A 10171-nucleotide genomic window follows, 5' to 3' on the forward strand; every position below is an offset into this window, starting at 1 on the left:
CAGAAGGCAGCGGGAGGGGCAAAGAGGGGCTGGCAACGGGCATTGCACTGCTGAAGGAGAGGCCCCATGCCACCTGGCCCTCCCAGTAGCTTTAGAAGCCAGAAGGGGCGAAGACAGGCCGGCGACGAGTGGTGCGCCGCCGGAGAGGCTCCACACCACCCGGCCCTCCCAGTGGCTTCTGAAGGCAGCGGAGGGGGTGATGACAGGCCGGCGACAGGCGCTGCACCACCGAAGGAGAGGCCCCATGCCACCTGGCCCTCCCAGAGGCCTCAGAAGCCAGCTCGTTGTGGGACAAAATACAAAAAGCTGTAGACAGAGGCTCCCCCCCCCCGTTGTCCTCCACCTCCCTCTGGGCCCTCCACCCACCGGAGCGTCCGGGCCAACCGTCAACTCCCAGCACACTGAGGCTGAGACACTGTGTGGTGCTTCTGTCAGCGGGACGAAGGCAATGCAGCCAGTGGCCAGGGACCCGTTTCTGAGTGGCAGTTCAGGTAGCCAACTGATTTTGGTGCGCATCGAATCTTGCCACCCCAAAACAGAATTATTATATAGGAGAGATTCAACTAGTAGGGAACAGCAAACAATCTGGATATTATTAGCTACTGCAAATATATTATCCAGCACACCAGTTAAGAACTGCCTGTCAAGCTCTGCTCTCTGTGCGACCTGCCTTCAGAAGTGAGGCAGGTGGTGACTAGAGACAGAGTCTTTTCTGTGCTGGCATCTGGAACACCTCTCCTTTGAGGCTTTCTTTTAGGCCCGAGGCTTTTAATTAGGGTTTTTTAATCTTATCAGCTTTTTATCTGCTTTTGTTCTATGTAGAGTTACCATCTCTGGGTTGGAAATTCTTGGAGATTTTGGGGGTGAAGCCTGGGGAAGGTGGGGTTTTGTGAGGGAAGGAGCCTCAGTGGAATACAATGTCATATAATCTACCTTCCAAAGCAGACATTTTCTCCAGTGGAGCTGATTTCTGTAACCTGGAGACCAGCTGTAATTCTGGGAGATCTCCAGCCACGACCTGGAACCTGGCAACCCTAGTTTTATGGATAGTTTTTTATGCTGCTTTTGTCCAATGCCTTGTATTTTAATATTGTGGTTTTTAACTGTAAGCTGCCTTGAGCAGGACTCTGAAAAGGTAGGGCAGAAATACTCTCAAATAAATATGATCCTTCGAAATGGCGACCTTTAGCCTCAATCTCCATTAAGGAATGGTTTTATAGGGTTGGGAATACTACAAAAATGATGGAAGTCATATAATATGTTCAACTTTGGGAAGGAAAATGGAAGGCAAGATAGGACCCTTCAGTGTTGGTTACCATTTATTAAGCTTTATGAAACAAAAATATAGTAGTGACCTGAATAAGCTGGGGTATTTTTCTGCGACATGGTTTTTTAAAAAATCACTTCAGATCTATTGTATCTTCCACTACCTGTGTGACATAGAATGAGAAAAAGCTCAGCTGTTGAATTTCTAGAAAATGTATCTCAATTAATAAAACAATTTGTTCTCAACTAGACCATTTTGTCTAATTCAAACCAAGCTCCATCCAATCATCACTCAATACATTTTAGGATTGCAGTAACAAGGTCATCCATATTTTCCACAAACTAAAATCTATAGATCAGCCAGAAAACAGCAGAAAAGAGCTAATGAAGCTGAGAGAAATGTAAGCAGAGTGATAGTATGCAATTTGACTGCCATTGTATCTAACAAGCCAGCCTACGTAGAATTTAAGTAGATCATCACTCTGCAGCTGGATTAGTGACTACATCCTGGCCTTGGATAATCAAAGTATACCACTTAATTAGTACAGTGGATCAGATATCAAGTACTAAAATATAGGGCAGTATGAGTAAAATGCAGCTCGTTAGTGAAGAACTGCCCTTCAGCTAACGCATTTTACCAAAGGTTTCAGCAAATGAAGAACTGTCAGGCTCCCTATGCATTTTACAGCTCGCCTGCCATTGAGAGAGGGGGTTCCTCTCTCTTTGATGTGCCAGGGGCTTGTCACCATAGTGGTGCCAAATGTCCTGGCTTCTCAAATGTCTGTTACTGTTTTCCTTGCTATGTAGAGGCTACGTGTGTGTGGGGGAGTAGGCGACTGTTAATTCTGGTGGGAGGGATTCTCTGGGAGGGGTACGTACAAAATCACTATATCTGCAACCTTTGCACATTCAACTTCAGTCCTAACAATAGCTTGTGTCTTTTAATTCTGGTGGGAGGGATGCTCTGGGAGGGGTACGTACAAAATCACTATATCTGCAACCTTTGCACATTCAACTTCAGTCCTAACAATAGCTTGTGTCCAGTATGGTATCTATCAATGTCTCAATAAAGTTACCTTTCCTCAAAGTGAATGGTGTTGAGAACTGATTTAACCAGGATTCTGACAAGAACATCAGCAGGGTCCTGTTAGAAGCTAAAAGTGCAGAGCCCAAGTTTACTTCAAGGCTTCAAGCTATACATTTAGCTTACAGAAAGAGAACACGGTAATTGCTTGGAAAGAGATTGCCATATCTGGGATGGGCAAGCAGGAAGGTTTTGAGAAAGGGCGGGTGGTAAATGGGCTTTGATGTGCTTCTCCTTCAAAGCACTGAAGCCATTTTACCCAGTGCAGAAAACAATTATTGTAGGAACAAATAATTCAACAGATTTTCAACACACAAGAATCTTATTAGGTTGCAGAAATCTTTTAAAAACTCAAGTTATTGCTATAAAAATAAGAGTTTAAAACCCAAACTGCTAGAGTGGGATTAGAATAGACCCTATTGTATTAGATTAGTTAATTATAAACGGGTTGTTTTCATAAAATAATAGCAGCACGTAGTAAACTGGAATATCGGCCAACTAAACGGGTGAATCTGTGGTTCGAGCTGAGTGCAGCCAACAAAGATCACCAGGGAGTAATGGCCAGGCAGGGAATTCCAGTGCTTGTGGGGAGGGGAAGGTATAGTGGTGGGACCAGGCGGAGATGGAAGGGAAGGGGGCAGAGAAATGGAGAAGCTCGGCCACCTTCCAGCCTGTGTCCCATCCCGAAGGTGGCAGACAGTGGGGCAAGGATTAAAAACCCCACTCCAACATTGGTGCTGTCCATAAATGCCAGGTCCATAAATAATAAGACCTCTGTCCTGTGGGGCTTCCTGCTGGCGTGCGTGACCGAGACGTGGGTCCTCCTGGGTTCTCGGTCCTCCACCAATCTCAGACTTTGGGGCGGGGGGGGAGGAGTGGCTTTGTTCATTCGGGAGGCTTACTCCTTCAGGGCACTCCCAGTGGTGAGGATCGCAGGCATTGAGTGTGCTGGCTTTGTGTGGGAAACCGGGGAGAGTTTGGCTGTTTGGCTAGTGTACCATCCGCCTAACGCACCAGCTAACAGCCTGCCATCTCTGGTGGAGGCCGTATCGGGCTGGGCATTGGAACACCCTAGGCTGTTAGTCCTGGGTGATTTTAACGTCCATGTCGACGATGCGGCCTCCTCCCGGGCGGTGGACCTGGCATCATCCATGGCGGTGCTAGGACTCCCCCAATATGTAATGGCCCCCACTCACCAGGCTGGTCACACGATTGATTTGATCTTCGTGGTGGGGTTACAGTGAACCAGATTACTGCTATGGCAGTTCCATGGTCGGACCACCATGCCCTGTGGGTCCGAGTGAACTTGTCACCCCAACCCTGTTTGGACGGAGAGCGGATTTTGGCTCGCCTGCGGAGCCAAATGGACCCACTGCGGCTTCAGATGGCTCTTCGTGATCCACTGCCCCCTGACGGCTTGTTAGATGAGCTTGTCGAGGACTGGCATAGCCAACTCTAGGCAGCCATTGACGAGATCGCTCCCAGACGCCCTCAATGCCCTCGCTCAAGGCTGGCTCCTTGGTATACCCAGGAGCTGAGGCTGATGAAGGAAAGGCTCAGACACCTAGAGAGACAGTAGCGGCGGGTTTGCGACAAAGCGTCAAGAGCATCCTATCGAGCGCTTATTAAGTCGTATGAGATGGCAACCAAGGCTACGAAGAGGGAGTTCTACGCAGCCACGATTGCGTCTGCAAGCTCGCGGCCGGCACAATTGTATAGAACGATTCAGTCTTTAACCACCCTGCCACAGAGCAGACAAAATGTTAGGGAATTGGATATAGGCTGTGAGGCTTTTGTGAGCCATTTTGCAAAGTCTTGTCGCTCCACCGCGACCTCCCAACCACACTTGAGACAGTATGTGAACTTGAGGCCCCATGCACGTCTTCTGGTCCCATTCTGGATTATTTCGGGCCTCTCAGCCTAGAGGAAGTTGATAGACTGATCGCAACGGTAGGTCCAACCACATGCAGCCTTGATTCGTGCCCCTCCTGGCTAATTAAAGCTGGCTGCGAGGGGTTTCGAGGCACCCTTAGGGATATAATCAATAGGTCCCTCTCTGAGGGCCTATTCCCAGGGGCTCTCAAGGAAGTGATGGTCCGTTCTCTCTTAAAAAAACCCCCATCCCTGGATCCGGCCGAATTGGCCAACTACTGACCGGTTTCCAATTTGCCCTATTTGGGCAAATTAATAGAGAGGGTGGTGGCGATACAGTTGCAGAGCTTTCTGGATGACACTTCCACGCTGGATCCCTTCCAGTTCGGCTTTCGCCTGGGCTACGGGACGGAGACAGCACTTGTCGCCCTCACAGATGACCTCTGGAGGCATCTGGATCGGGGTGGGACGGCGGTGCTGCTGCTGTTAGATCTGTCGGCAGCATTCTACATGGTCAATCATTGGCTGGTCGCCCACCACCTCGCCGACATGGGGATTCGGGGGCTGGCTTTGCAATGGCTTGTCTCCTTTCTCCAGGGTCATAGACAAAGGGTGGCACTTGGGGAGAAGCAGTCCCGAAGGCACCCACTGGTCTGTGGAGTGCCCCAAGGGTCAGTGGTCTCCCCAATGTTATTTAACATCTATATGCCCAGAGGCACGGGCTTGGGTGTCATCAATATGCAGATGACACCCAGCTCTATCTGTTGTTGGGTGGTCACTCCGGCAGCTGCATGATAAGTAGTGGGGAATCAAACCCGGATCTTCCAAGTAAAGCCAATCATTTTAAATGAAGACGGTTACTGTCAGGTACAACAGTTCTTGAAAAGAGATTTTTAAAAAATAAAATAAAAATTGTGGTTTCTTAGTAACAAACAAGATTTGCTACAAGGATTTCTGTCACATGGGGCAGTATTTTGATATAATTTTGTACCCTGTTAACCTGGGAATGATGAGCTCCTTGCCACTGAAAGCCATGGTGATGGAGTGGCTAATCAAGATCAGCTAATGAAATAAAGGGAACATGTGTTAAGAGGCAACTAATCAGATTTAAGGGATGCCCAACAGTGAATATACTTCCTTTGCCTATGGGATCATGAACATTTAATTTTGTTTAGTCCCAGCAAAAGCAATTTAGGGGCAGGAAGACTGGCTCAGCTGGATTGAGAAATTTTAAAGCCTAGAACCTTTTCACTCAATAGTAATACAGCATGCATTATTGCATGGAATTTTTTTTATGAAACCCTTTTCTCTCTAAAGAATGCTGGTCCAGGCTGCTGATGGGTCTCCCCAGGTGAGAGCACATACAGCCTGTGCTGAAGTCATTGCACTGGCTTCCAATAGTGTTCCGGATTCGATTCAAGGTGCTGGTTTTGACCTTTAAAGCCCTAAATGGTCTGGAGCCTGCCTACCTGAGGGTCCACCTTTCCCCATATGTTCCCCCAAGAGCACTGCGATCAGGAACGCAAAATCGCCTGGGCCCCCCTGGGCCTAGGGATGCCAGGTTAGCGGCAACTAGGACCAGGGCATTCTCCCTGGCGGCGCCAACGCTGTGGAACAAGCTCCCACATGAGATTCGAGTTCTACGGGACCTCCAGCAGTTCCGTAGAGCCGTTAAAACGGAACTGTTTCACCAGGCGTTCCAATAAGAACCGACTACGCTGGTGGTGTTGCACTAGCACTTTACCACAGGATGTATTCGCTGAGATTTTAAGGAATTGTATTTTATATTTTGTAATTGTTGGTTTTAACTGAATGTTGGTTTTAAATTGCTTGTAAACCGCCCTGAGCCGCTTCGGCGGGAGGGCAGGGTAGAAATCTGATTAATAAATAAAATAAATAATAATAATAAAACTGAAATCTGGGTCTAAAAGCTGAATCTCCCTCTGCCCAAGCAGCACAAACTGATTTTTGCAAACTTACAAGCCACAAGTTTCAAGGTTGTGAAAAGGAATCTCAAATACGTTTTATACATTTACCTTATTTATGTTTTTAGCCAAGGAGACACACGGCAGGTGGCAGTGCTTTGGCCTCGCTTCCAGCTCACAACAGATGTATTACTATTAAAAGTTACATTTGAGGAAGAAAAGGGAAGGAATGAGGATGCAACATGGGTTCCAAAATTAAGTTAGAGTAAGGGTTCAGGAACTGGTAACTAGAAAAAGGTGTTCTTCCATTTCAGCAGAAAATGGCAGATTTTGCAGGAGGTTATTCTACCTCCTAGGAGTGTTGGGGGACAATAGAATGGAGGAAGGGGAAATGATGTAAGCTGCTTTTGGGTCCCCACAGGGGAGAAAGGTGGTGTATAAATGAAGTCAATAAAATAAAAAAGTTGCACACATGAAGCTCTGATTCCAGAAAACTGCCCCAGAGGGCCAAACCAGATACTACATGGAGACAAATGAACAGTCTCCCATTTGGGGGGAAAACCACAGCCTCAGAAGCTGCAATTGGAAGTAGAAGAGCTGCAGGAAACAGTGGGATGTTTTAACTTTTTCCCTTTGTCTCTTCAAAATTGCCCTTTCTGAAGCATATAGAGCGCCAGCACAGTGTGGTGGTCAGAGTACCAGACTAGGATCTGGAGAACCCAGGTTCAAATCCCCACTCTGCCATGCAGGATTACTGGCTAACCTTGGACCAATCATACTTTCTCTGCTTAATCTGGCTCACAGGGTTGTTGTGAGGACAATGGAGGAGGAGGAATGTTGTAAGCTGCTTTGGGTTCCCACTGCAAAGAAAACAGGTATAAACAAACAAAGAAAGAAAGTATATGGAAAGATACAAGGAGAACTCAATATCCATATGTGTAGGGCTAAAAAAATCTTTCAAAATTGAACTTTGTTGGTATTAAAGGTGTCACTGTACACTAACTTTGTTCTTTATTATGCTGTTATTTAAGAAGAAGAGATTGGATTTATACCCCGCCCTTCACTACCCGAAGGAGTCTCAGAATTGTTTACAATCTTCTTTCCCTTCCCCTCCCCACAACAGACACCCTGTGAAGCAGGTGGGGCTGAGAGAGCTCTGACCGAGAACTGCCCTTGAGAGAACAGCTCTGAAAGAACTTATGACTGACCCAAGGTCACTCCGGCAGCTGCATGATAAGGAGTGGGGAATCAAACCCGGATCTCCCAAGTAAAGCCAATCATTTTAAATGAAGAAGGTTACTGTCAGGTACAACAGTTCTTGAAGAGAGGGTTTTTTTTTAAAAAAAATTGTGGTTTCTTAGTAACAAACAAGATTTGCTACAAGGATTTCTATCCCATGTGGCAGTATTTTGATATAATTTTGTACCCTGTTAACCTGGGAATGATGAGCTCCTTGCCACTGAAAGCCATGGTGATGGAGTGGCTAATCAAGATCAGCTAATGCAATAAAGGGAACATGTGTTAAGAGGCAACTAATCAGATTTAAGGGATGCCCAACAGTGAATATACTTCCTTTGCCTATGGGATCATGAACATTTAATTTTGTTTAGTCCCAGCAAAAGCAATTTAGGGGCAGGAAGACTGGCTCAGCTGGATTGAGAAATTTTAAAGCCTAGAACCTTTTCACTCAATAGTAATACAGCATGCATTATTGCATGGAATTTTTTTTATGAAACCCTTTTCTCTCTAAAGAATGCTGGTCACTGAAGACACCTAGAGGATAAGAATATAAACTACAGGAGTTGAAACGTATTAGTGATAGTTATCAATTTCTTAAGAACCCCAACACTTCTTAGTTTGGAAATGAGGGACTTGTCTTTAATTTGTCCCTCCCATGTCTATAGAAATGACATATACTAATTTATAAATCCAGAGCCAAGCTGTTAGTTCTGTGATGTAGAGGTTAGTGTTGGACTAGGATACGGGAGACCCAGGTTTGAATCCCCACTCGGCCATGAAAGCTGGCTGAGTAACCTTCGGCAGATCACTCTCTAAACCTAATCTGAGAGAGCCAGTTTGGTATAGTGGTTAAGTGCGCGGACTCTAATCTGGGAGAACCGGGTTTGATTCTCCACTCCTCCACCTGTACCTGCTGGATGACCTTGGGCACGCCATAGTTCTGGCACAGCTGTTCTTGAAAAAGAACAGTTTCTGTCAGAGTTCTCTCAGCCCCACCTACCTCAAGGGGGAGGGAAAGGAATTTGTAAACCGCTCTGAGACTCCTTTGGGTAGTGAAGGGCGGGGTATAAATCCAATCTCTTTTCTTCGTCTTCTACTTCACAGGATTGTTGTAAAAATAAAATGGAGAACAATGTAAGCTGCTTTGGATCCCCATTGGGGAGAAAGGTAGTATACAAATGAAGTAACTACAGTAACTGGGAAAGACTGAAGGTAACAGAGGAAGTGGACGGCAAAGGATGAGATGGTTAGAGTGTTACCGATGCAACGAACGTGAAATTGAGCAGACTCCGGAGGGCGGTGGAAGACAGGTGGGCCTGGCATGATGTGGTCCATGGGGTTGTGACTCACAAAGAGTCGGACTCGACTATGTGACTGAACAACAATAACAACACTAATATCTTTATATGTCCTTTTAAAACACTTTTTCTTTCTTTTCACAATGTATTCATATCATTATGATGCATTTAAAAGCTAACATTAATGGTAAGAAAGGTGGCATGGTACAGCCCAATCTTGGAAGTGAAGCAGGGTTGGTACTTGGGGGGGAGACCACCAAGAAAGCCTCTGCAGAGGACAGCGATGGACAACTACCTCTACTTAATCACTTGCCTTGAAAGCCCCTTACTGTGGTCACCATTAGTTCTGCTGCAGGTTGACGGCACTTTATACACACATATTTAAAGTATGTCAACATAAATGGATTATGTGTATACTCTTAAACTTTATTAATACTCTTGCAATGGGTTTATGTCACTGCTTAGGACAACCCTGTTAAGAGAGCAATCCTGTCTCTACTCAGCATCCTACTCAAACTTAGTCAGTGGCATTTATTGGCAGAAAAGTCATTAAAACTCTTCTGGCTACCAAGAGCTCAGCACAGAGGCTCTGGGCAGGAGGAGAAGCAGAACATGATTGGATGTCAGTGTAATGATTTCAAGTTACACATGTGTGTTTCTCTTAGTTTAAATGGTTGTAAGTGTCAGAAGAACAAGGGGGGTGAAAGAGGGAGATGATTGGTTGGTGACTGTGTGGGCGGAGCTAGGAAGTGTGTGTGTGGAGAGAGAAGGCAGAGTGTTCAGGAGCTGTCAGTTGTTGTCAATCTACAGAGTCTGAGGAGCCGTCTTCTCATCAGAATCATACAGAAGTGCTGTGAAAGGCATTAAGATTCCAAAGGAGGAAGAAAATATGCTTGAGGGGGCAATTTAGAAAAAAATCCAATACTGTCAGAGTAGTATAAGAGTGTGAGGGGGAAAAGCTGACAGAGACCTGAGTAAAAAGGGAAACATTTTACTGAGCAACTTAACAAAACATCTTGTCACCAATACGCTTCTTTTGCCAATAAAGTGTTATCTTGTTTCTGGTGAACCCAGAGTCTCATCCTCAAGGAAGAAGCCTTAGAGCCTGGTGGGCACAATACTGTGGGGGAAAGGTTAATGAAAGACTGGGAGTGAATGGTGGCCGCAAGAGATACTTTGAGTGAAAGAAACAAGGAGAAATTTAAAACTACACCACACCACACCCAGGGCCGGATTTAGACTTGCTGAGGCCCTAAGCTATACAAAATCCAGAGGCCCCCTACTGTTTTAAATTACATCAGCTGGTCTCAGAAAAAATTAAAATATATACGCCTTTTTAATATTTGAAAATATATTGTCTTTTGATTTTTATTAAAAAAAATTAAAGGATGTGTTTACAAAATCACAGAAATAATTACATAATTAAAGGGTTTTAAAATGACAAATAAGGCTTATAAGCCCCTCTGACTTCAGCTTTCCATCTCCTC

The sequence above is a fragment of the Gekko japonicus genome, unplaced genomic scaffold (genome assembly GCF_001447785.1).
Source record: "Gekko japonicus isolate JY-2015 unplaced genomic scaffold, Gekko_japonicus_V1.1 scaffold1183, whole genome shotgun sequence".
Taxonomy (NCBI): domain Eukaryota; kingdom Metazoa; phylum Chordata; class Lepidosauria; order Squamata; family Gekkonidae; genus Gekko; species Gekko japonicus.